General features: G+C 40.6%; 2 long non-coding RNA genes across 2 annotated transcripts; both read right to left on the bottom strand.

Annotated features, from left to right (window-relative positions):
- Positions 1–11,895: 11,895 nt before the first annotated feature.
- LOC125279417 lies at positions 11,896–13,407 on the bottom strand. Its single transcript, XR_007187380.1, has 3 exons — positions 12,702–13,407; positions 12,257–12,518; positions 11,896–12,166 (listed from the first exon to the last, which is right to left on the bottom strand). It is a non-coding gene; the product is annotated as an uncharacterized LOC125279417 (long non-coding RNA).
- A 6,674-nt stretch (positions 13,408–20,081) lies between these two features.
- LOC125279418 lies at positions 20,082–22,609 on the bottom strand. Its single transcript, XR_007187381.1, has 3 exons — positions 21,833–22,609; positions 20,844–20,949; positions 20,082–20,215 (listed from the first exon to the last, which is right to left on the bottom strand). It is a non-coding gene; the product is annotated as an uncharacterized LOC125279418 (long non-coding RNA).
- Positions 22,610–25,566: the final 2,957 nt, after the last annotated feature.

Raw genomic sequence — 25,566 nt, 5'->3', positions numbered from 1 at the left:
TCAATATATGTATGCAGACGTTATAACACATTTCCTGCTTCCTTTTTCTCGCCATAAATTCGTTGCCTCGCCACGGCCAAACCGTTCGAGATATCAAAAATCCCCTGGCAATTTTTAATCATCAGTGTCTTGACTTCATGCTGACCGAGTTTGGTGGAGATCGGATTAATCGTCTAGGAGGAGTATATCAAATTCCAGAGCATGCGTTTTTCAAACAACCCTTAATAGCTGACTTCCTGTTGGCGTGGCGTTTAACTTAGAGCACGAAAGTTGTTCGGCCCGATGAGGTCTATATGTGTAACGAGTTTCATACTAATACGTGCAAGCATGTTTAATATATGGACCAAATTTTCAGACTTTTTTCAAGGGGGCGCTGTCGAGCCCCCCTGCCACGCCCGGGTACCAGCCTCTGCGGCGTCCTAATGGCCGCGGATTCCAATGTGTGTGCCAATTTTCAAGAGTTTTTGAGCATGTTAAGGCCCCCAAAAAGCCCCGGAAGATGGAAAAAAAAAATAATAATAATAATAAATATAGCTGCGAGCAGCGATGGCGGGCCCAAGCCCGGTGGCACCGCCACCCCGGTGGCTTCAGGGCAACTGTGCACAGCGGGCAATAGGCACTTAAAACGGTTAAACATCAAAGGACTATGTCAAATTCACTCCACATTTACTGCACTACAAGGTGCCGCTATAGAGCCCCTCCTCCCTGCCCATTTTCAAAGGATTACATGTGCCAAGTTTTAACATTATTCTGATGAATTTTGAAGCAAATCAGGTAAAAATAAGAGGGTGATCTCAATGTATGCTGAAAGTGACACATTTTCTGCTTCCAGTTGGTGGCGCTATGACTTTGAATCACAATAGTCACATCCATGTGATCAGCCTTGTACAACGAAGACTAAGCCGAAGTTTCATCAAAATCAATTAATGTATGCAGAAGTTATAACACTTTGTTTCCCTTTTCTTGCCATAAATTCGTTGCCTCGCCACGGCCAAACCGTTTGAGATATCCAAAATCCGTTTGCAATTAAACAACTTCAATGTGTTAGCAACAAGTTAAAAAAAGCTTGGTGTAAATTGGATAAACCCTGTAGGAGTAGTAGTATAAAATTCATAGCCTGTTTTTTCAAAAAATTAACATTCAAACCAAAATAGCTGACTTCCTGTTGGTCGGAGCTAATGAATGTAAATTAGAAAATTGTCCGGCTTGATGAGAACAATATGTGTACCAAGTTTGGTGACTGTAGGAAAAACAAACCCCCCCACTTTTGTCAAAAGGTGGCGCTACTGAGCCCCTCCACCACGCCCATTTCTATGGCTTTGTCCATGTCTACTGGTTGACAATATTGATGTGTGTGTCGAGTTTCATGCAATTTGAAGCATGTTAAGAGCCTCAAAAACACTCAAGAATATTATTACAGTTTGACCTGTTGCCATGGCAACAATATTTCAAATATCAAAAATCCTGTCATAGGTCTACATCTGCTGTGTATTGACATTACACTGATGAAGTTTGAAGCAAATCAGGTAAAAATAAGAGGGTGATCTCAAAACATTTCAAAAAGTGATACACTTCCTGCTGCCAGTTGGTGGCGCTATAACTTTGACTCACAATAGTCACATACATGTGATCAGACTCCTATAACGAACACACTTGTGAAGTTTCATAAAGATCAATATATGTATGCAGACGTTATAACACATTTCCTGTTTCCTTTTTCTCGCCATAAATTCGTTGCCTCGCCACGGACAAACCGTTCGAGATATCAAAAATCCCCTGGCAATTTTTAATCATCAGTGTCTTGACTTCATGCTGACCGAGTTTGGTGGCGATCGGATTAATCGTCTAGGAGGAGTATATCAAATTCCAGAGCATGCGTTTTTCAAACAACCCTTAATAGCTGACTTCCTGTTGGCGTGACGTTTAACTTAGAGCACGAAAGTTGTTCGGCCCGATGAGGTCTATATGTGTATTGAGTTTCAGACTAATACGTGCAAGCGTGTTTAATATATGGACCAAATTTTCAGACCTTTTTCAAGGGGGCGCTGTTGAGCCCCCCTGCCACGCCCGGGTACCAGCTTCTGCCCGGCCCTGTTGGCCGCGGATTCCAATGTGTGTGCCAATTTTCAAGAGTTTTTGAGCATGTTAAGGCCCCCAAAAAGCCCCGGAAGACGGAAAAAAAAAAAAAAAAAAAAAAAAAAATAAAAAATAATAATAATCCTTAGAAAAACAAGAGGGCCCTGCGCGAATTTTCGCTTGGGCCCTAAATATAGCTGCGAGCAGCGATGGCGGGCCCAAGCCCGGTGGCACCGCCACCCCGGTGGCTTCAGGGCAACTGTGCACAGCGGGCAATAGGCACTTAAAACGGTTAAACATCAAAGGACTATGTCAAATTCACTCCACATTTACTGCACTACAAGGTGCCACTATAGAGCCCCTCCTCCCTGCCCATTTTCAAAGGATTACATGTGCCAAGTTTTAACATTATTCTGATGAATTTTGAAGCAAATCAGGTAAAAATAAGAGGGTGATCTCAATGTATGCTGAAAGTGACACATTTTCTGCTTCCAGTTGGTGGCGCTATGACTTTGAATCACAATAGTCACATCCATGTGATCAGCCTTGTACAACGAAGACTAAGCCGAAGTTTCATCAAAATCAATTAATGTATGCAGAAGTTATAACACTTTGTTTCCCTTTTCTTGCCATAAATTCGTTGCCTCGCCACGGCCAAACCGTTTGAGATATCCAAAATCCGTTTGCAATTAAACAACTTCAATGTGTTAGCAACAAGTTAAAAAAAGCTTGGTGTAAATTGGATAAACCCTGTAGGAGTAGTAGTATAAAATTCATAGCCTGTTTTTTCAAAAAATTAACATTCAAACCAAAATAGCTGACTTCCTGTTGGTCGGAGCTAATGAATGTAAATTAGAAAATTGTCCGGCTTGATGAGAACAATATGTGTACCGAGTTTGGTGACTATAGGAAAAACTAACCCCCCCACTTTTGTCAAAAGGTGGCGCTACTGAGCCCCTCCACCACGCCCATTTCTATGGCTTTGTCCATGTCTACTGGTTGACAATATTGATGTGTGTGTCGATTTTCATGCAATTTGAAGCATGTTAAGAGCCTCAAAAACACTCAAGAATATTATTACAGTTTGACCTGTTGCCATGGCAACAATATTTCAAATATCAAAAATCCTGTCATAGGTCTACATCTGCTGTGTATTGACATTACACTGATGAATTTTGAAGCAAATCAGGTAAAAATAAGAGGGTGATTTCAAAGCATTTCAAAAAGTGATACACTTCCTGCTGCCAGTTGGTGGCGCTATAACTTTGACTCACAATAGTCACATCCATGTGATCAGACTACTACAACCAACACACTCGTGAAGTTTCATAAAGATCAATATATGTATGCAGACGTTATAACACATTTCCTGTTTTCTTTTTCTCGCCATAAATTCGTTGCCTCGCCACAGCCAAACCGTTCGAGATATCAAAAATCCCCTGGCAATTTTTAATCATCAGTGTCTTGACTTCATGCTGACCGAGTTTGGTGGCGATCGGATTAATCATCTAGGAGGAGTATATCAAATTCCAGAGCATGCGTTTTTCAAACAACCCTTAATAGCTGACTTCCTGTTGGCGTGGCGTTTAACTTAGAGCACGAAAGTTGTTCGGCCCGATGAGGTCTATATGTGTACCTAGTTTCATACTAATACGTGCAAGCATGTTTAATATATGGACCAAATTTTCAGACTTTTTTCAAGGGGGCGCTGTCGAGCCCCCCTGCCACGCCCGGGTACCAGCCTCTGCGGCGTCCTAATGGCCGCGGATTCCAATGTGTGTGCCAATTTTCAAGAGTTTTTGAGCATGTTAAGGCCCCCAAAAAGCCCCGGAAGACGGAAAAAAAATAAATAAAAAAAAAATAATAATAATCCTTAGAAGAACAAGAGGGCCCTGCGCGCTAATTCGCTTGGGCCCTAATTAAAGCTGCAAGCAGCGTTGAGAGGGCCCTCGCACCCAGGCTCACCGCCACCCGTTGGCATCAGGAAAACAGTGAACAGTGGGCGTCATGCATTTAAGTGAGTGAATACAGGAGAATTATGCCAAAGTCATTTCGAAATGCCACACTTCCTGTGGCCAACAGGTGGCGTTTTTACCGTAACTGAATTTTGCCATGTTGATGTCTTCAGGCAAGGACTATCATTGAACACGTGAAGTTTGAAGCAGATCGGACATTGTATGCCTGAGTTACAACAACTTCCTGTTTCTTTCGTGGCGTTAATCGCATACATTAGCACTCAGCCAAGTGTTGCATGATTTACCGTGTTTCTAGCATGTCTGGTACTTCGTGGCATGATGAAATGTGAATCTGGTAGTGAATTACAGTATAAAGCATGCCACTTCCTGTTGCCAGCAGGTGGCGCTATGACTAACTGAATATTATCATATAGACGTCTTTAGGCTAGGACTATTATCACACATGTGAAGTTTGGAGCAGATCGGACATAGTATGCCTGAGTTACAACAGTTTCCTCTTTCATGGCGAAACATCAGACTTTGTCAGGCCGCCACGGATACACCCTTCACCGAAAACTCAAGATCTTTGATATTTATCATCGCTAAGGTCTTAAGATTAGACTGACAACATATGATGTTGATCTGGTTAAATCTCCATGAGGAGTTAATCACAGTGTAAAACATGTCATTTCCTGTTGCCTGCAGGTGGCGCTATGACTGTAACTGAATATTGTTATGAAGATGTCTTCAGGTCAGGACTCTAATAAAGCATGTGAAGTTTGGGGGAGATCCGAAATTGTTTGTCTGAGTTACAACAACTTCCTTTTTCATGGCGAAAACATCAAACTTTGTCAGGGCGCCACGGACACGCCCTTCAGTGAAAACTCTAGATCTTCGCAATTTAACGTCACAAAGGCCTTTAGATTAGACTGACCAAAAATGACATTGATCTGATTAAATCTCTAGGAGGAGTTCGTTAAAGTACAACGTCTGGAAAATGCAAAAAACTGTGAATTAATTCAAAATATCTGACTTCCTGTTTGGTTTCGGATTTCGCTCCAAGAGAATTTTTGTAGGTACTAGGCTGATAAATGTGTGTACCGAATTTCAAACCCCTAGTTTTATGTAGCGAGCCACTTCTGACGCGTGTGCAAAGTTTCATGAGTTTTCGAGCACGTTTAGGCCCTCTAAAATGCGATTTACTTTGGAGAAGAATAATAATAATAAATATAGCTGCAAGCAGCAATTACGGGGCCAAGCAAAAAAGGGACAACAAGCCAGCCAACATGGCTGGGAGCATTAGGCCAACTGCAACAGTGAGCAATTAAAGACCTATTACGATCATTTAAGGCAAAAGAGTTGGAAAATGATATATACAGTCAGTAATAAAGATTTACTGGTTTATCACTTTCGACCAATAGGTGGCGCTGTGACCAAATGAATGTGGTTTGGTCAGAGTGAGGTGACAATGACACTCACTAAGGATATGACTCCCGAAAAAATAAGTCAACCAGATCAAAAGTTATAAGCATATGAAAAAAATACAGTAGGTGGCGCTGATTTGGACTCTTTCAGGGCCTTGTGCTGATGACCCATACAGAGTTTCGCAACAATACACTAATGCATTCACAAAATACAGCATTTTAAAACAAAATTTAAAATGTCCAATGGCCAAAATGGCCGACATGGGAAAATTGGATATCATTCGACTCGGCATGATGCCCCGAATTGAAAAAGACCAACTTTATCATTTTTTGACAAACCTGTCTGAAGCTATAAGCAAAAATAATGGCTATATTGGCTTTTTTGTATCTCCAGACCAGTAGGTGGCATTATGGCAAAACTCAGCATGTAGGCTCTGGTCTTGCTTGGGATGATATGTATGAGGTTTCGTCTGAATATGATAAAGCATTGCAGAGATACAGCCATGAGTCCAAATTGGGTGCTATGCGTTAAATTAATTTGCGTGTTATTTGAGAATAGTTTGATTTACTGAAAAGATTTTGATAACTTTTTGCCAGAATGGACTGAAGATGATCTGATCTGATTTTCATGACAATCAAATGAAGCGTCTAGGACGAGTTCGAAAAAGCAGGTTTTTCGCAAAATTCAACATGGCGGACAGACCATAAGTCGAAACCTAGCATGTTTGGTATCGTTGGACTCAGCAGGGATTCAGGAGTCTAAGATCATGACTATTTTGAAAATAAGTCGACCACACTCATAGTGATAAGCATTTGAATATTTGATTTTACCACTAGGTGGCGCTGGTGCGAAACTTCTCAGGCTCGTTCAGGGCATCGTACTGATGACCCATATCGAGTTTTGTGATGATATGCTAATGTGTTCGTAAAATACAGCATTTTTGCACAAAATTAAAAATGGCCGACGACCAAAATGGCTGATATGGTAATAATGGTTATCATTCGACTCGGCATGATGCCCCTAATCTAACAAGACCAAAGTTATGATTTTTGGACAAACCTATCTGAAGCTGCAAGCAAAATAACCATTTTTTGTATATCCAAACCAGTAGGTGGCGCTGCACCAAAACTCAGCATGTAGGCTCTGGTCTTGCTTGGGATGATATGTATGAACTTTGGTCTGAATATGATAAAGCATTGCAGAGATACAGCCATGAGTCCAAATTGGGTGCTCTACGTTAAATTAATTTGCGTGTTATTTGAGAATGGTTTAATTTACCGAAAAGCTTTTGATAACTTTTTGCCAGAATGGACTGAAGATGATCTGGTTTGATTTTCATGACAATCAAATGAAGCGTCTAGGACGAGTTCGAAAAAGTAGGTTTTTCGCAAAATTCAACATGGCGGACAAACCATATTTCGAAACCTAACATGTTTGGTATCGTTGGACTCAGCAGTGATTCAGGAGTCTAAGGACATGACTCTTTTGAAAACAAGTCAACCACAGTCAAAGTGATAAGCATTTGAATATTTGATTTTACCACTAGGTGGCGCTGGTGCAAACTTCTCAGGCTGGTTCAGGGCATCATGCTGATGACCCATACCGAGTTTTGTGATGATACGCTGATGCGTTCATAAAATACAGCATTTTAAAACAAAATTTAAAATGGCCGACGACCAAAATGGCTGATATGGTAATAATGGTTATCATTTGACTCGGCATGATGCCCCTAATCTAACAAGACCAAAGTTATGATTTTTGGACAAACCTATCTGAAGCTGCAAGCAAAAATAACCATTTTTTGTATATCCAAACCAGTAGGTGGCGCTGCACCAAAACTCAGCATGTAGGCTCTGGTCTTGCTTGGGTTGATATGTATGAACTTTGGTCTGAATATGATAAAGCATTGCAGAGATACAGCCATGAGTCCAAATTGGGTGCTCTATGTTAAATTAATTTGCGTGTTATTTGAGAATGGTTTGATTTACCGAAAAGCTTTTGATAACTTTTTGCCAGAATGGACTGAAGATGATCTGGTTTGATTTTCATGACAATCAAATGAAGCGTCTAGGACGAGTTCGAAAAAGTAGGTTTTTCGCAAAATTCAACATGGCGGACAAACCATATTTCGAAACCTAACATGTTTGGTATCATTGGACTCAGCAGGGATTCAGGAGTCTAAGGACATGACTCTTTTGAAAACAAGTCGACCACAGTCAAAGTGATAAGCATTTGAATATTTGATTTTACCACTAGGTGGCGCTGGTGCGAAACTTCTCAGGCTGGTTCAGGGCATCATGCTGATGACCCATACCGAGTTTTGTGACGATACGCTGATGCGTTCATAAAATACAGCATTTTAGCACAAAATTCAAAATGGCCGACGGCCAAAATGGCTGATATGGTAATAATGGTTATCATTCGACTCGGCATGATACCCTGAATCTGACGTGACCACATTTATGATTTCTGGACAAACCATTCAGAAGTTATTAGCCAAAATAACCATTTTTCATATCTCCGGACCAGTAGGTGGCACTGCACTGAAACACAGCATGTTGGCTTAAGTCATGCTTGTGATGACATGTATGAAGTTTGGTCAAAATACGATAAATCATTTTGGAGATATAGCCTTAAGTGTGATTTTGCGAGCTTTCGGTCGAATTCATTTGTGCCCTATTCTAGAACGGATGGATCTATCGAAAAGCTTTTGATAACTTTTTGCAGTCATGGTCTGAAGATGATCTGGTCCAATTTTTGTGAAAATCGGAGTAACGCCCTAGGAGGAGTTCGAAAAAGTAGGTTTTTCAGAAAAATCAAAATGGCGGGAAAATTTTCATGACGGAAAATGACGTCATATAGTGCAATCGATTCGCCTTTTTTGATTTTGTTTCTAGCCCATACGGTTCAAAAGTTATTAGCATAAACAGAAGTGCAACTTTGGACAGCTGGTGGCGCTAGAGGGATTGAGTTAGATACTCCAAATTGGCTATGGACACAGTTCAGACTGTCCTCTAACTGTGTGCCAAATTTCACAACTTTTTACCATACGGTTCTATGGGCTGCCATAGACTCCAAGAGCGGAAGAATAATAATAATAAGAAAACTAACAATAACAATAGGTGCCTAAGAACCTTCGGTGCTTGGCCCCTAAATATAGCTGCAAGCAGCAATTACGGGGCCAAGCAAAAAAGGAACAGCAAGCCAGCCAAGATGGCAGGGAGCATCAGACCAGCTGCAACAGTAAGCAATTAAAGACCTATTAGGATCAATTTAGGCAAAAGAGCTGAAAAATGATATATACAGTCAATAAAAAAGATTTAATGGTTTATCACTTTTGATCAATAGGTGGTGCTGTGACCAAATTAATGTGGTATGGTCAGAGTGAGGTAGCAATGACACTCGCTAAGGATATGACTCCCGTGAAAATAAGTCAACCAGATCAAAAGTTATAAACATATGAAAAAAACACTAGGTGGCGCTGGTTTGAAACTTCTCAGGCTCCTTCGGGACCTTGTGCTGATGACTCATACAGAGTTTCGTAACAATACGCTAATGCGTTCATAAAATACAGCATTTTTGCACAAAATTCAAAATGGCCGACAACCAAAATGGCTGATATGGGAAAATTGGATATCATTCGACTCGGCATGATGCCCCTAATCTAACAAGACCAAATTTATGATTTTTGGACAAACATATTTGAAGCTATAAGCAAAAATAATGGCTATTTTGGCTTTTCTGAATCTCCAGACCAGCAGGGGGTGTTGCGACGAAACTCAGCATGTAGGCTCTGGTCTTGCTTGGGATGATTTGTACGAAGTTTGGTCTAAATATGATCAATCATTGCAGAGATAAAGCCATGAGGCCAAACTGGGTGCTCTGTGTTAAATTAATTTGCGTGTTTTTTGAGAAGGGTTGAGTTTATCAAAAAGCTTTTGATAACTTTTTGTTGGCATGGTCTCAAGATGATCTGGTTCAATTTTGATGATAATCAGAGTAACAGTCTAGGAGGAGTTCGAAAAAGTAGGTTTTTCGCAAAATTCAACATGGCGGACAAACCATAAGTCGAAACCTAGCAAGTTTGGTATTGTTGGACTCAGCAGGGATTCTGGAGTCTAAGGATATGACTCATTTGAAAATAAGTTGACCACACTTAAAGTGATAAGCATTTGAATATTTGATTTTACCACTAGGTGGGGCTGGTCCGAAACTTTTCAGGCTCGTTCAGGGCACCGTACTGATGACCCATACCAAGTTTTGTGACGATATGCTAATGCGTTCGTAAAATACAGCATTTTAGCACAAAATTCAAAATGGCCGACAGCCAAAATGGTTGATATGGTAATAATGGTATTCATTCCACTCGGCATGATGCCCCGAATCTGACAAGACCACATTTATGATTTATGGACAAACCATTCAGAAGTTATTAGCATAAATAGCCATTTTTCATATCTCCGGACCAGTAGGTGGCACTGCGTTGAAACACTGCATGTTGCCTCAAGTCATGCTTGCGTCAGAATACCATAAATCGTTTTGGAGATATAGCCTCAAGACTGATTTTGCGAGCTCTTCATCAAATTCATTTGTGCCCTATTCGAGAAAGGTTCGATCTATCAAAAAGCTTTTGAGATGTTTTTGCAGTCATGGTCTGAAGATGATCTAGTTCAATTTTGGTGATAATCGGAGTAATGGTCTAGGAGCAGTTAGAAAAAGTATGTTTTTTGGAAAAATCAAAATGGCGGGAAAATTTTCATGACGGAAAATGACGTCATAGGGTGATCGAATTCAAATCGGCATGAGCCAAGGAATCAGGGGACAAAAGAATTTTGTTTCTAGCCCTTACGGTTCAAAAGTTATTAACATAAACAGAAGTTCAACTTTGCACAGCTGGTAGCGCTAGAGGGATTGAGTTAGAGACACCAAATTAGCTATAGTCACAGTTCAGACTGTCCTCTATCAGTGTGCCAAATTTCATAACTTTTTACCATACGGTTCTATGGGCTGCCATAGACTCAAGAGCGGAAGAATAATAATAATAAATATAGCTGCAAGCAGCAATTACGGGGCCAAGCACAAAAACGGCACAAGAAGCCAGCCAACATGGCTGGGAGCATCAGACCAACAGCAGCAGTGAGCAATTAGAAAAAAAAAAAGTTATTAGGATTTTTGTCAATTTTGTTATAACTTTTGACCACAAGGTGGCGCTGGTCCGAAACTTCTCAGGCTCCTTCAGGGCATTGTCCTGATGACCCATACCAAATTCATGAATTTTGGTCAAACCCATCAGAAGTTATAAGCAAAAATAACCATTTTTCATATCTCCACTCCAGTAGGTGGCGCTGTGCCGAAACACTGTATAATGCCTCAGGTCATGCTTGTGATGACACGTACCAAGTTTGGTCTGAATATGATAAAGCATTGCAGAGATACAGCTTCAAGAGTCGTTTTTGCATCATATTTCAAATTCGTTGCTCTGGTATACGAAAACGGTTTGACGTATCGACTTGAAATCCATAACTTTTTTCGGGATGGTCTGAAGATGATACGGTTCGATTTTGGTGAAAATCGGAGCAACGGTCTAGGAGGAGTTCGAAAAAGAAAGTTTTTAAAGAAAAACATTATGGCGGACAGGAAGTTCAGCTGACTATGGCAAATTTGATATCTATGTTCTCAGCATGACCCAAGGAATCTACTGTGACCAGTTTCATTACAATGAGTTAAAATAGTGAAAAGTTATTAGCATTTTTGTAAATTTTGTTATAACTTTTGACCACAAGGTGGCGCTGGTCCGAAACTTCTCAGGCTCCTTCAGGGCATTGTGCTGATGACCCATACCGAGTTTCGTAAAGATACGCTAATGCATTCGTAAAATACAGCATTTTAGCAAAAAATTCAAAATGGCAGACGGCCAAAATGTCCGATATGGGAAAATTGGTTAGCATTCGACTCAGCATGATGCCCCCAATCCAACGAGACCAAATTGATGATTTTTGGCCAAACCCATCAGAAGTTATAAGCAAAAACATAAATTTTTCATATCTCCGCACCAGTAGGTGGCGCTGCGCCGAAACGCTGCATGTTGCCTCAGGTCATGCTTGTGATGACAGGTACCAAGTTTGGTCCGAATACGATAAAGCGTTGCGGAGATATAGCCTTATGTCTATTTTTGCAAGCACTACGTACAATTTGTTCGCGTGTTTTTCGAAAACGGTTTGAGGAATCAACTTGAATTCCATAACTTTTCGTCGGCATGGTCTGAAGATGATCTGGTTCAATTTTCGTGAAAATCGGAGCAACGGCCTAGGAGGAGTTCGAAAAAGTAGGTTTTTCAGAAAATTCAAAATGGCGGAAAAATTTTCATGACCGAAAATGACGTCATAGTCATGTAGCCTTGGTGAGAAGACGAATCTTCTTTTAAAAACATTAAAAATCTTAGTGGTTCCAAACTTTTGGACTGTACTGTATGTCTTGCAAGAGACATTTGTGCTCTCTCACTTCTGAGAACCATCACAGACTTTAAAATCTAAGCTTTCACATCAAAGCACATGCCTCTGAGCAAACACATTGTATGATAAAACGCACTGAAACACTAGACCTTACCAGTAGTATTGACAAACTTTACCTCAGTGCTTTAATGTGCTTCTTCCTTTGCTTATTCAGTCGTCAGCATTGTCCTCTACTCCAAACACATCTGGTCCCGTCCTCTAGCAATGAAATTAATAAATGATACATACACATTTACTAATAAACTAAAAAACTAATAATAAAAAAGTAAACTCAGATCTAAAACTTACTGAAAGAAATTAACACATAAGCTGGTATCCAGCTCGTCATCAGTGCTGTAGCACACTTGATCTTCTCAGACATTCCGACTAGTCGGTTCCTGAAAAACATGAAAATCAAAATTAGATTAAAATATTCCTTTAAATGTGGTTATCATGTGCAGTAGTACAGTGACTGAAGTGAGATCTTTTAACACTTAGCTTTAGATGGTATATTGCACACTCATATCCAGTGTTGGAGAGGACTGCCACTGTCTCCAAAATCTTCCTGCAACTTTACAGAAGAGAACATATCAATATCAGAATAGCAGAGGACTGCAAATAATACATCCAGAACACGTTGTACAGATTGAACACAAAATCATTTTAAACAAATGTTATGTTAAGGTCAAAATCAAATACATCACATCAGTTTCTTACTACTTCTCACTTTACCTTACTGTCTTTTATGACTTACTGCCGATGTTGCTCTCACTGTCTGTGTCCTCCCTGGAGTTGCCACACTAATCCTCACTGTGTCCTGTATGCTGCTGCTCCTGCCTTAACTTCCTAGTGTCCTTCCCTGGAGCTGCCACACTACTCCATTGTCCTTCCTGCGGTTGTACTCTCTACGTAGCTCAGTGCCATAACACCTTTATATGACCATAACACCTTTATATGACCATAGACACCACAATCTAACCGCAACACAACCATACGCGCCAACCCCAAGGTTCTATCAGCCTATCAGCGGCCCGGGTTCCGTATGGCAACAACGCAACACACAATTACCACAACCATACGCGCCAACCCCAAGGCTAAGGCGAGTGCCTCCAAAGCTGTAGTCGATAATAGCATTCAGCGGCCTCGGGTTCCGTATGGCAACAACGCAACACACCATTACCACAACAGACAACAATTACCACAACAAACAACAATACCCATCCACCATAAAAACTACAGTACAGAACGAGACTAATCATTTACGCAAAATACAGTACACAGGATTGTGATAACTATGATAACTATGTAACACACCCGATTGAAGACACAAATCCGGATGAGAGATGTAAATGTGATCCAGTAGAGTGTTCTTTTTAGACGTTGCTGTGGTGATCAGTTGCGTGTATCGTTTCGATCGGAATAATTCCAGAACAGTTTTTTCCCCTGCACTTAAAAGATCCTCGTTGAAGTCGCCACAGACGATGACCTGTTCATCCATGATATCCAAATAATCCAGCAGACTCTTCAAGTTCTTCATGAAATCTTCGAAACCGTAGTGTGGTGGCCTATACACAGCAGCGATGGTTGCTTTGATTGGACTATCTATTTTGATGACGACAAACTCCAGATCGGTTACGTTCTGTATAAACTGCCTAGCCTGAGCTGAAATATGCTCTTTGCAATAGATCGCGACTCCACCTCCACCTTTATTTGCGATCTCTTGATGTGTCGAGTAGGAGACATGTCTGTTGCGCATGAACAAGTTGTATCCGTCCAATTGGAGATGGGGTGTAATGGATGATCCGGTCAGGTGAGTTTCCGTAATGCAAAAAATGTCTGCTAGTAGCAGCTCATGATGGCATCTAATGTCTTCAATGTGGGCTGCCAGTCCTTCTGTGTTATGATGAATTATTTTAAATGTTTGATCTATGCCGGTTTCCCTAACGTGCTGCAAAAGTGGCATGATTCCTGTCAAATGTCGCTCTTGGCATGTTTTGTAATGAGGCGGTGACTGCAGGATCAGCATAAATCTTCTTTTCACTGAAGTCAGTAATATGTAATCCACGAAGCGATGTCGTTCTGCTAAGTGCAACGTAGGCCATTCCTGGCTCGAAAATCTTCTTCAGTGACACTACGGCGTTCTGCATCGTCATGCCTTGCACTTTGTGAGCAGTGCAGGCATAAGCTAACTTAATAGGAAATTGACGGCGAACTGCTCCTTTCCTTAGACTTTCTTCGGATCTCTCGATATAAACCAAGTCGTCGTCTTCACCTTGCACTTTTCTGCGGTGTTTCCTACCCGCGTTTGGATTGTCGAGCTGAAGCCCTAGCATTTTAACGGTGTCTATTCCATCTGCTGTTTTAGTGACGATATGTGCAATTTTCCCAAAACATCCATTAACGACTCCATCCTCAACGTCCAGATTCCTAGTTATCACTACACGAACTCCCACTGCAATTTCTATGGAGTCAAGCAAGTCGTCCTTTTTTCCTATGACAGGCTTCTTTTGTTTCTTCATCCCTCCTGTTCTTGGGTCTTTCCTGTAGTCTTCGGCATCAACGGTTATAATGCCAGTATGAAGAGCGTGGATTGTCTTGGTGTTGTGTCCGTGAACTTCCTTGTTGGTGGCAAATATGTAGAGTGCATCACACGGGCAGTCTTTAGGATCCTTCACAGCCTGGAGTAACAAATCTCTATCTTCTTCGCCAAGATCTTCGGTCTTCTTCTTCACCCGTAGTCTGTTCAAAAGCTGGGCAAAAGCAAGGTCGTCTTTTTGACGCATGACCTCTGAGAGGTTAATCATTTGGAAATGTTCTTTCCAGAAGTCCAAAACATCTTCTTCGTAGACACAGAGTGGTTTGGCTTTACCGGTAGGTGGCAGTTGGTAAAAGTCACCAACGGCGAGGACAGAGATGCCCCCGAAAGGTTTCTTGCTGCCTTTGATTTGCTGAAACCTCCAGTTGATGTAAGCGAAAAGGTCCTTCGAAATCATGGACACTTCATCAATGATCAGAATCTCCACGTCGCGTAATCTTGCTCGCAGTTCATCCAGAGCGTTTCCAAGTCCTTGATAAGGTGGCTTCAGATTCCTCGGAAGTTTTAAAATGGAGTGCAGAGTTTTACCGGAAATATTGAAAGCTGCGGTTCCAGTAAACGCACTCAAGAGCACTGTAGGCACGGAGAGATCCCCCTCCTCCCGCAGCCGAGGCAGCTGTCGCAGAATCTTGGTCGCTTCCGTGTATATGCACTTGATGACGTGCGATTTGCCACAACCAGCTCCACCTGATACGAAGTAAAAAAACTGTTCTGGGTTTTGACCCCACACACGTTTCTGACACCAATGGCAGACAGTGTAAAATATGGCTGCCTGTGTCTCATTCAGACTTCTAAACAGCTTCCGAACGAATTCAATACTGAGCTGAGGTGCCTCTACTTGTGGAACGACTCCATCTCCATGCTCAAGAATCTGATACTCTGGGACATCGTCTTGTACATCCTCATCATCTGGGTTCATGTCTTCCCGTTCGGCAATGCAGTTCCAAACGATCCGCTTCAATTTCAGGCGCAAATGCCGTCCAAGCGTTTTCCGGTGGTCCTTGCTGTTGCAGCTGATCTAATGCCTTATCCACTTCTTCACTGTGTTTTTCGAACTTCTCCTTGTGTGCTTGCACTACAGCACGAACAGGTATCAGGAGACCTGGGTGTGCAGGAAGTTCCACAGATGCACATTTGTAAAACTGCTCATACGTTGGAAATCGAGGAGGTTTTAGCTGTGCATTGAAGCGATGTGGCATGTAAAGCTTAAGTAACCTGCAGTAAAACTTTTCAGGTTGTTTTTCTTCCGAATATCGTGCATATCTAATAACTGCAGCCTTACCAACAGTTCGTTTTCTGGAAAAATCCCATACCGTTGAGCAGCTCGTGAACATTTTTTCCTTTTGTCTTGCTGACCATACACAATACGGTATTCCGAAGCAAAATCGGCCAGACATATCCTTTTCAAACTCGGGCGTTTGCGGCCTTGCTCTATATTTATCTATTATCCCTGACATCCAGACATCCTCTGAATCGGGATGTTTGTTTTGAAGGGCACTAAGGGGAAGACTCATCTTCAGCGCGTCGTCATCCGTCGGTATAAACACAACGCTTCGTGAACATTTCTTCAATGGTAAGCTGCATGTTCGTGCCACCGACTCCTGAGCGCTTACTTGCCGGTGTTTAGAGTAGGCCTGCATTAATGTGCTTCATTTCGTCTTCCTCGTTAACGTTAGTTTCGCGCACGCCCTTGATGACGTTCTTCAGTACCTCGTTCATTTCATGCTCCGGCTTAGAAATATACGATAACATATACATGACGCAGCTAAAAGGGTCAAGAACGAACTGAATGTCCATGTTAGCGTTCCATGCCCTCAACAAATCAGGATTGTATCCATTCACCCAAGACTCCTTTGGATCACGCTTCAGCAAAAACCACGTTGGCAGTGGACAATGCCTCAACGTTTTCTTCGTACTCTTTCACGGTCATGTTACATTTTGTCAGAAGCTCTGACAAGCTGTCAAAGGAGGCTTGGGGATCATTCAACAAATCCCACACCGGTTTAAGTTTTAGCCTGGCTTCGCTCATTGCTTTTTGAGCAGCCTCCTGTCTCGCCTTCTTTCTGTCTTTCTGTCTATCCTCTTCTTCATGACGCTGTGGTTGTGGACGAGCGATTGCGTTTTTAGATCTGAACACGCAGCTTTCTGATGAAGAAGCGTCCGGGTCATCCTCTTCTTCAGGACGCTGTGGTCGCGGACGAGTGATCGTGGTGCTGGACATCGGTAGTTTGGGGAACCCGAATCTACATAATACATTCCCTTTTTTACACGACTTTGAGTGGTTCCTGCTGTGAAGCTGAACCTCTGTGACAATTCGGTGAAGCTCAGGATCGGCCACGGAATCAGGCAAACGGCACGATATGCAGCGGTCAATGAAGTCGCACACGACCTTATCGTCATCGTTTTCAAACTCGGGTGCATCCTTTATCCAAACAAGTAGATGGATATGTGGGCTTCCTCTGGCTTGAAACTCAACTCTGTAAAAGTAGTCCTCTACTTTACCAATAGGGTTGAGCGGGCGACAAAAGCAGATGGGTCATTAGAGCATCCACGCGTTTCTCAAACATGCGCATTACGGTGACTGGGTTGCTTCGGAGGATTTCACATTTCGTCATCCAGTCAAGCGTTGAAAAGTCAATCTGTTCACCTTGCTGGGCCTTGATTGCAGGTTATTATTTCAGGCCATCGCATTTCGGCTGCACTGAATGTGCAAAAAAACGTAGGGGTTCCTAACTGTCTAATCATAGCCTGTAGATCTCTCAACGTTTTCTCCCAGTAAAACGGAGAGCCTCTCAGCGGTTGCATAAAACGCGTGGCGTCCCTGTTGTGTACCAATCGCTCAATCTCGCGGTTGTCCTGAAGCAGCCTGTTGGATATTCTTCTGCCATCTCTTGTAATAGGCTTGCCCTTGCGCAGCTGAATACTCATGCTATTTCTAGCGAGCTGAGTCTCTGTCACAAACTGGGCAAAGAAAAGGTAACTCTGATCGCTTGCAAAACGAGTGTCCACGCAGAACAATCTTGCGTTGAAATACATACTGGGAGATATTGCTATTTGTCTTGCCTCGTCAATTGTATTCTGTCCGGTGGGGAACTGAACAGGGAACGCCATGGCTTCCAGCTTTGGGATTTTGAAAAATCCAACAGGCTTTTGTCCTTGAGCAGGAGCGATGCTAAATATTCCCTCGCCGTACGACAAGATCTCCTGTCCGATGTCAGGTGGCTGCATACATGTGTCTAATGTGAGACCAGGTCTAAGTTCATCCTTCTCCTCGACGCTAACTTCTTGTCTATCCTGCTCAGCAACATCGACGACTTGTTGCTCCTCTGTGGCGTCATCTTCCTCATCTACGTGACTTTCGAATATCGCAGTTTCTCTTATGGAGATATCCCTGTACTCGGAATGCACTGCTTTTAACTTTGATAAGGCTGCAAGCACGTTATGCATGTTGACGGTATGGAAGTGCTGGTATCCTTTAAACTTTACGTGTCTCTTTAGTTTCACCTGCAGCAGCTGGGACTCACTACTCGGTCTTGGCAGACTGTTGACCGTCGACTCTACCTCAGAGGGAACACACACAACAGCACCATGCACTGCTCTTTGCTGTCCTTTAGGCAACGCAACTATTTTTGCAAACGGTATGATTTTGGAAATAAGCTGACGTTCAAGCACATTCAATTCAACCAGTTCCGCAGGGATGGGTGGCAACTCGAGTTTGTTAGCCGCTGCAATTGAAGACATGTTTCCTCTTTTAAGATGGCTGTCACACGTGTGGCAAATCCACTCCTGTCTTCTCTCCTCCGGAACTATACAAGGACCTGAGCAGGCACTATCACAGGCGTGAACATATTTCCCGGTTAAGCAAGATGCTGAAACATTAGCGTTTTTGTTGTAACTCGCTCTATTACAGACCTTGACTTGATCAGGAAACAGGGCTCTGTGACAGACTGTGCAGACGTGTGTAGGGCCTTGCCGAATTTTACAACGGAACGCATGTATGGCGGTTTCCATCTCTTTGCTAACCAAAGGCTGGGGTGTCTCCTGGTTATAACGGATGTACGCCTTATATTTATTTTTGATCCTGAGTGCGCATTGCAACCGATGAAGAACTTGATATGTTGCATCACCGACACATTTCTGTGTCTTGCGCAGGGTACATCTCAGGATGTGATGTGCTCTAAAGTCTGGGTCACCTGCGTATCTCCTCACCATGTACTCTTTCATCTTCTTCTGGAACAGAGTATCGGTGCTGTATCCTCCTCACCATATACTCTTTCTTCTTTAACTTTACGAGGGCATCTGTGTTGTACCTCCTCATCATGTACGCTTTCTTCTTTGACTGCACAAGGACATCTGTGTTGTACCTCCTCATCATGTACGCTTTCTTCTTTGACTGCACAAGGACATCTGTGTTGTACCTCCTCATCATGTACTCTTTCTTCTTTGACTGCACAAGGACATCTGTGTTGTACCTCCTCATCATGTACTCTTTCTTCTTTGACTGCACAAGGACATCCGTGTTGTACCTCCTCATCATGTATTCTTTCTTCATTGCCTGAACAACTTCATCTGTTTTGTACCGTCTAGCCATGTAGTCTTTCTTTTTGTATCTGAACTGAGAATCCTGATTGTACTTTTTCCTTAACAACGTCTTTTTTGTTTGCTCGGAATTGCAAACATCTGACATACCTATTTCTGTCATAATTCTCGTTTATGTTTTCTCATGTCAGATGCAGATGTGTCCTTAGGTCCTCCGCGTTGTTTTATGATATCTGTTGCTTTATGCATTGCTCTTCTTCTCCTGTGCTTATTTATTTTATCTGTCCCATTCCTGGTTTTTAGCACGTGAGCCAACACGATTTACTTTGGCTCCAGCATTTGTCCCTGGTTCTAGGTTGAACTTGAAATCAACTTGTGATACCTGTTCACAAACCGATGGTGAAGGCAGTTGGCCAGACTGTTGCTCTGTTTCAAAAGACACAGGCATGAATTCATAGCGGGCCTCAGGAGAATAATTCTGGAAGAGCTTGAGAAGTCTGTCTGTCATGTCACTGAGGTGGGTGAAAGTTAACATTACAGCAGTTCCTCCAGGATTAGGCAAGCCTTCGGCAGTCCTTGAGTGTGAATCGAAAGTATCCATACCTTCCAGATCTGTCTCTGAAAACAGCAATACACTCTGGAGCAACAGTGAGCAGTGCATGGCTGACATCCGTTGAGAGACACTGCAGTCGTTCAGTGAGAGGAATCCACCACCCTTCCATGTCAGGGGTCCCTCTGGCTCTTAGGTATCCCATCCTCACGTCAGACTTCCGCACGTTGAGTGTTTGGTTAAACGTTGAAACACTCAATGGTACTTCCTCCATAGTGAGATGGTTCTGATCAAATCTTTCTTCAGCAATGAGCTGCATTTTAATCCCGACATACAAAGCATCGCCCTCCTCTAAAACTCTATCCAGGTCAGGCATTTTGAACTGAATCCCTTCACTGTGGTTAGCCAAAAATGTCAAAGCTATGCACGTGCACTGATGATTTCTCGAGAATTCATCATACCTTACATCATTCTGACAATGAGATGCCTGAACAGACAAAACCCTGGGTGCACTATCACCACCTTCTGCATACACTCTATCTGAAAACTGAGCTACATCAGCACTGGTGCTTGCCTGTTCAACCTGTAAATAATCATTCATGAAATCAGGCTGCTGGGCAAAATTAGTGTTATAGAATCTGTGTTAAATTGCAATCCATAGTGTTTGGGTCAAAGGCATTTTGCTAAACAATTCTAAGATAAGAATTGGGGTGAGGGAACTAAAAAAAGGCATTTGTTCACAGCAAGTGTGCACAAAATTGAAAATGTTTTTTTTTTTTTTTTCAGTCAGAACATTATTTTAGTAATATACTTAAAATTGGAATTGCTTAAGCTATTACAAGTAACATTTTTACTGTTATTAAAACATTAAAACAGTATATGGTTTACTTTGCCCACTCTAATATAATTTAGTTGTTGGTAAATTAAGTTTTATTAGGGCTGTGATATGATATTTTAACACTATTTTATGAAATCTTCAATGACTCGAAAATTGGTCTTTTATTCAAATGAAAGTCACAAAATGCAAAACAGGTGCAGGTGCATTTTGTGCCATTTCTGGTATTTTGCCATTTAATTGTCATTTGTAAATTGCAATCTTTTCTTTTTCTTTCTTTTTATAAATAATCAATCACTAAAATTTAACTGGGGAATTATGACAGCCCTAGTCCCAAACATTAAGGTGTAATCCAAGACACAGATATCAATAGTACCTTGTTAATCCTGGAGAGTCTGTTCTGATCATCTTCCAGATCTTCCCAGGTCAACTTTCTCCAACGGATTTTTTGAGCCTGAGATTTCTTTCCTTTCCGCGGCATCCTTTACGATATAAAGAGATAAAAAGATATGAGACCAAAAATTTTTTTGAAAAATATATCTGACTAACTTACTAATTGCTGTGAAAGATTTCTCTAAAATTATTCAGACATTTTTGATATATTTTTACTAGTGGGTGCAGGCCACTATAGTTCATTTATGTAAGTGAGGATAGCAAAATAAACTGACATATTATACCAAATAAATCTTACAAATCATACAGTGGACTACTAGTAAAATTGATTTAAAAAAACATTGACACTTTGACATGACCATGTTTTGCTTAAGTGTTAGCTGACATAATTAAGGTTAATTTTCTGACAGTTACATTTGAAATCTTGTTAAACTATAGTGAATTAATGAAACTGAATTAATTAATAAAATGTTCAAGGTGTTTGAAGAAATTTTGTATGTGCATTTAACTGTTCGAGCCCAATTAGTAGGCAAAAAGCACTCAGTTAATTTCTCACGCACTCTATGAGCAGCGACTTCATGTTGTGTATCTGTCAGACAGTGAGAGACCACATATACTTGTTTTTTGCTGCTAATTATGCTTCAACAGATTAAAATCACCTGTTTTTAAACCGCAGTGCTTAAAAATGCATGCAAACTATGAGCTTTAATGAACATACAGCAATGTAACATGATGTAACAGCGATAGAAACGATAATCTAAAATCTCTACTGGTTGACACATTTCTACTGGTTAATCGTGTCTACCGGTATATCACCCACCCCTAAAAGTATCCTAATGGGTTTCTTTTTAATCATCAAAAGTAGTGCAACTAATAGACATACTGAAATACACTTATTTGTTATTCAAATTAATTTTAACTTGTTATTCAAATTAATTTTAACATGACATTCTCACTTTAATAGGCACATACTTTAAAAGTCCTCCTGGCGTAACAGCTCTTGAGCCTGAAAAGATAAAAACCTGTAGTAGTCTCAGGAAGAAAAAAAAACAGTTAAACAACAATGAAAAATACACTGTGTAAACTTGTAAAAAATGCAATAAACAATTTTTTTTTTGAGTTTTTTGTTTTTTCTCAAGAAAAGAACTATACAAGTAAAATGAACTTATTAATGTATGAGAATGTAGAAAAAGAACCAGAAAAAGAACTAATTTATATTTATAAATTAGATCTACAAATCTAATTCTAAAAAATAAAAAATAAAAAAAATCTAAAAAAAATAATAATAAAAACTGTCTATTAAAATAAACTAAACAAAACTGCTTATTTAAAAAAATGCAGAATTCAGAAAATCTAAATTTTAATTTAAGTTTCAAGCAAAAAATACTAGGAACAAATGAACTGCTCTCTGTAGAACAAGGCGAAAGCCAAAACACAAGGAACCTGAATAAGAAACAGAAAAAATAAAAATAAAAAATTAGGTCACAGGAACTACAATTATGGTGATGTGATGAAAATATCACAGTACTACTTAAGAAACCACATTAATACTGACCAAGAAGAAAAGTGCGGCGAAGGGTTGTGCTCAGATCAGTCAGTCTGAAAAATAAATAAATAACAGTGACAACATTACTAAAACTTACTAAACTCAAGTCAAGTCATTTGTGCATTACTTCTTTGTATGTTAAATATGAATTATATATATTCAATAAATATGTAGACTGCAATTTTAGGAATTTATCTCAAGAATGTATTTTCCTTGATATACTCTGTGTTATTTTCAAGAATCTGAGTTATGTCATCTATCCAGGTGTACTATATAGTGTACTATATAGGTAACAGGTTTTATATATATATATATATATATATATATATATATATATATATATATATATATATATATAAACAAGTGGTTTGCAGAATGGATGGGTGAATGTGGTCTTACTTATTACTGTTTGGACTATTAAGTTGAACTTAATTACATCTTTTTCGAAGTATACTTTTAAAAAGTACAAACCAAATACTCTTTAAATAAAGTACAACAAGTAGAAGTATACTTGTTTTATAATTCATGTACTTCATTCATATTTCAAATACACTAAAGTATACTACTTTTTTACCTGGGCAGAGGTAGCGTTTGATAAAACCTTGAAGCCTTAAACACATAGGCCTAGCTTACTAATAAAAAAGTGCATCTTGTAATTCTTCTTTCAGATGAAAATAACAAATTGATGTCATTCAATAAAAAAAAGGTCACCCAAAATACTTGTTTAGAGCAATTGAAAGAATACAGTAACCAATGTAAACTTGAGGGCTTTAAGCTATTTAAGTGCTTTTCCAACAAACAAAAAATAAATAAAAATTAACAGCGACAGTGGGAGCCAGCAGCCTGTCATGGTGTCCTTCCTGAACCAACAGAATTTAACATTTGTTGAAAACACATACCCTGTGTCTCAATCAGCTCTCTAGCTCCCTAGGTCGTGAATCAGTAATGAAAGTGAATGTGGCTGATACCCTGATCAGTGCCCTGACTACTGAACTAGGGAGCTGATTGAGACACACGCATAGCTTTAAGCTTACTGAAAAAAAGTGCATCTTTTAATTCTTCATTCACATAAAAATAACAACAACGTATAGTAGTACACTCTGCCACTCACCTTTTTCTTAAAAAAAAATACTAATGTAGGTAACTAGAATTTAATAAATGGAACATTATTGTAAAGTGTACCGATTTGTTATACACCGATTCAGACGTCTCATGAGTTCAGTGTTGGACAGATCAGTTGTTTTAACTATTCATTTAAGTGAATCAGTTCAAATGAGTCATTAGTTCGCGAATCGGACATGTCATTATTGGACGTGTAGCCTACGGCAAGCGCTGTGTGATTATCCCGGCAGTTTATTTTTTAGCACAACTCGCACTCCGCGGTAATTCAGCAAAAAAAATATCTCAGAATGCTCCACGTGAAACTTTGTTCATCCCAGCCCTGGTACGGATATAACTACAAGGCCTCTGGCAAATTGGCGCAGGTACCAATACTGTGACCACAAGTGACATGTTGCGTTTATAGGCAACCCTCACAGGGAAAGGAAAAAAAGGCAAGCTGAAGGAGCAGCTTGAGCCAGAAAAAACCAACGCAATTTTAGGTACAGTAATGTCATAGTTATGAATCCAAATCCATTGTCATGATTGATTGACAAATCCATTATAATCAATGATTGTATTTCAATGTTATACATTGTCTATCCTGTTTTAATTCATCCCCATGTCTCTTTCCTGTTTTCACAGATGCAGTGAGGGAGCGATTCCCCAACACAGAGGTGGCAGAGATCCGGGCCCTTCTACGGAGGAAGTGCAACAATGAGAGCTACAAGGCCTCTAGTAACTCAAGTCAGAGCTACAGGTGCTGGTCATATAATTAGAATATCGTGAAAAAGTTCATTTTTTTTATTGTAAATTATTTTTAAAAATGAAACTTTCATATATTCTAGATTCCCTACATGTAAAGTAAAACATTTCAAAAGTTTTTTTTTTTTTTTTTTAATTTTGATGATTAGAGCGTACAGCTCATGAAAGTCCAAAATCCCGTATCTCAAAATATTAGAATATTTCCTAAGATCAATCAAAAAATGGATTTTCAAAACAGAAAAGTTCAAGTTCTTTAAAGTATGTTCATTTGTACACTCAATACTTGGTCGGCAGCACATATTTCAGCAAATGACTTGCTCCTAGCACAAATTACAGCATCAGTGAAGTGTGGCATGGAAGTGATCAGCCTGTGGCACTGCTGAGGCACTATTGAGCCTTCAGATCATCTGTATATTGTTGGATCGACTGTTTCTCATCTTTCTCTTAAAAATATCCCATAGATTCAGGTCAGGCATGTTGGCTGGCCAATAAAACACAGTAATATCATGGTCAGCAAACCACTTGGAAGTGGTTGTTGCACTGTTAGCAGGTGCTAAAGTCCTGCTGGAAAAGGAAATCAGCATCTCCATAAAGCTTATCAGCAGATGGAAGCATAAAGTGCTCCAAAATCTCCTGGAAGATGGCTGCATTGACTTTGCACTTGATAAAACACAATGGACCAACACCAGCAGACGTCACGGCCCCCCCAAATCATTACTAACTTCAGAAAATTCCCACTAGACTTCAAGCAGCTTGGATTCTGTGCCTCTCCAGTCTTCCTTCAGACTCTGGGACCATGATTTCAACATGAAATGCAAAATTTAATTTTATCTGAAAAGAGGACTTTCGACCACTGTTCACTGTCCAGTTCTTTTTCTCCTTAGCCCAGGTAAGATGCTTCTGACGTTGTTTCTGTTTCAGAAGTGGCTTGGTAGTCCTTTTCCTGAAGATGTCTGAGTGTGGTGACTCTTGATGCGCTGACTCCGGCTTCATTCGACTCATTGTGAAGCTCTCCCAAGTGTCTGAATCGGCTTTACTTGACAGTCTTCTCAAGCTTGCGGTCATCCCTGTTGCTTGTGCACCTTTGCTTACCCAATTTCTTCCTTCTAGTCAACTTTGCATTTAATATGCTTTGATACATCACTCTGTAAACAGCCACCACATTCAGTAATGACCATCTGTGACTTACTCTCTCTGTGGAGGGTGTCAATGATTGTCTCCTGGACCATTGCCAAGTCAGCAGTCTTCCCCATTAGTGTGGTTACAAAGAACAAGAGATACCCAGAATTTATACTGT

This window comes from Megalobrama amblycephala, linkage group LG12 (assembly GCF_018812025.1).
Source record: "Megalobrama amblycephala isolate DHTTF-2021 linkage group LG12, ASM1881202v1, whole genome shotgun sequence".
NCBI classification, from domain to species: Eukaryota; Metazoa; Chordata; class Actinopteri; order Cypriniformes; family Xenocyprididae; genus Megalobrama; species Megalobrama amblycephala.
Note: the sequence above shows the minus strand (reverse complement) of the source record. Positions and strands in the feature narration are given on the sequence as shown.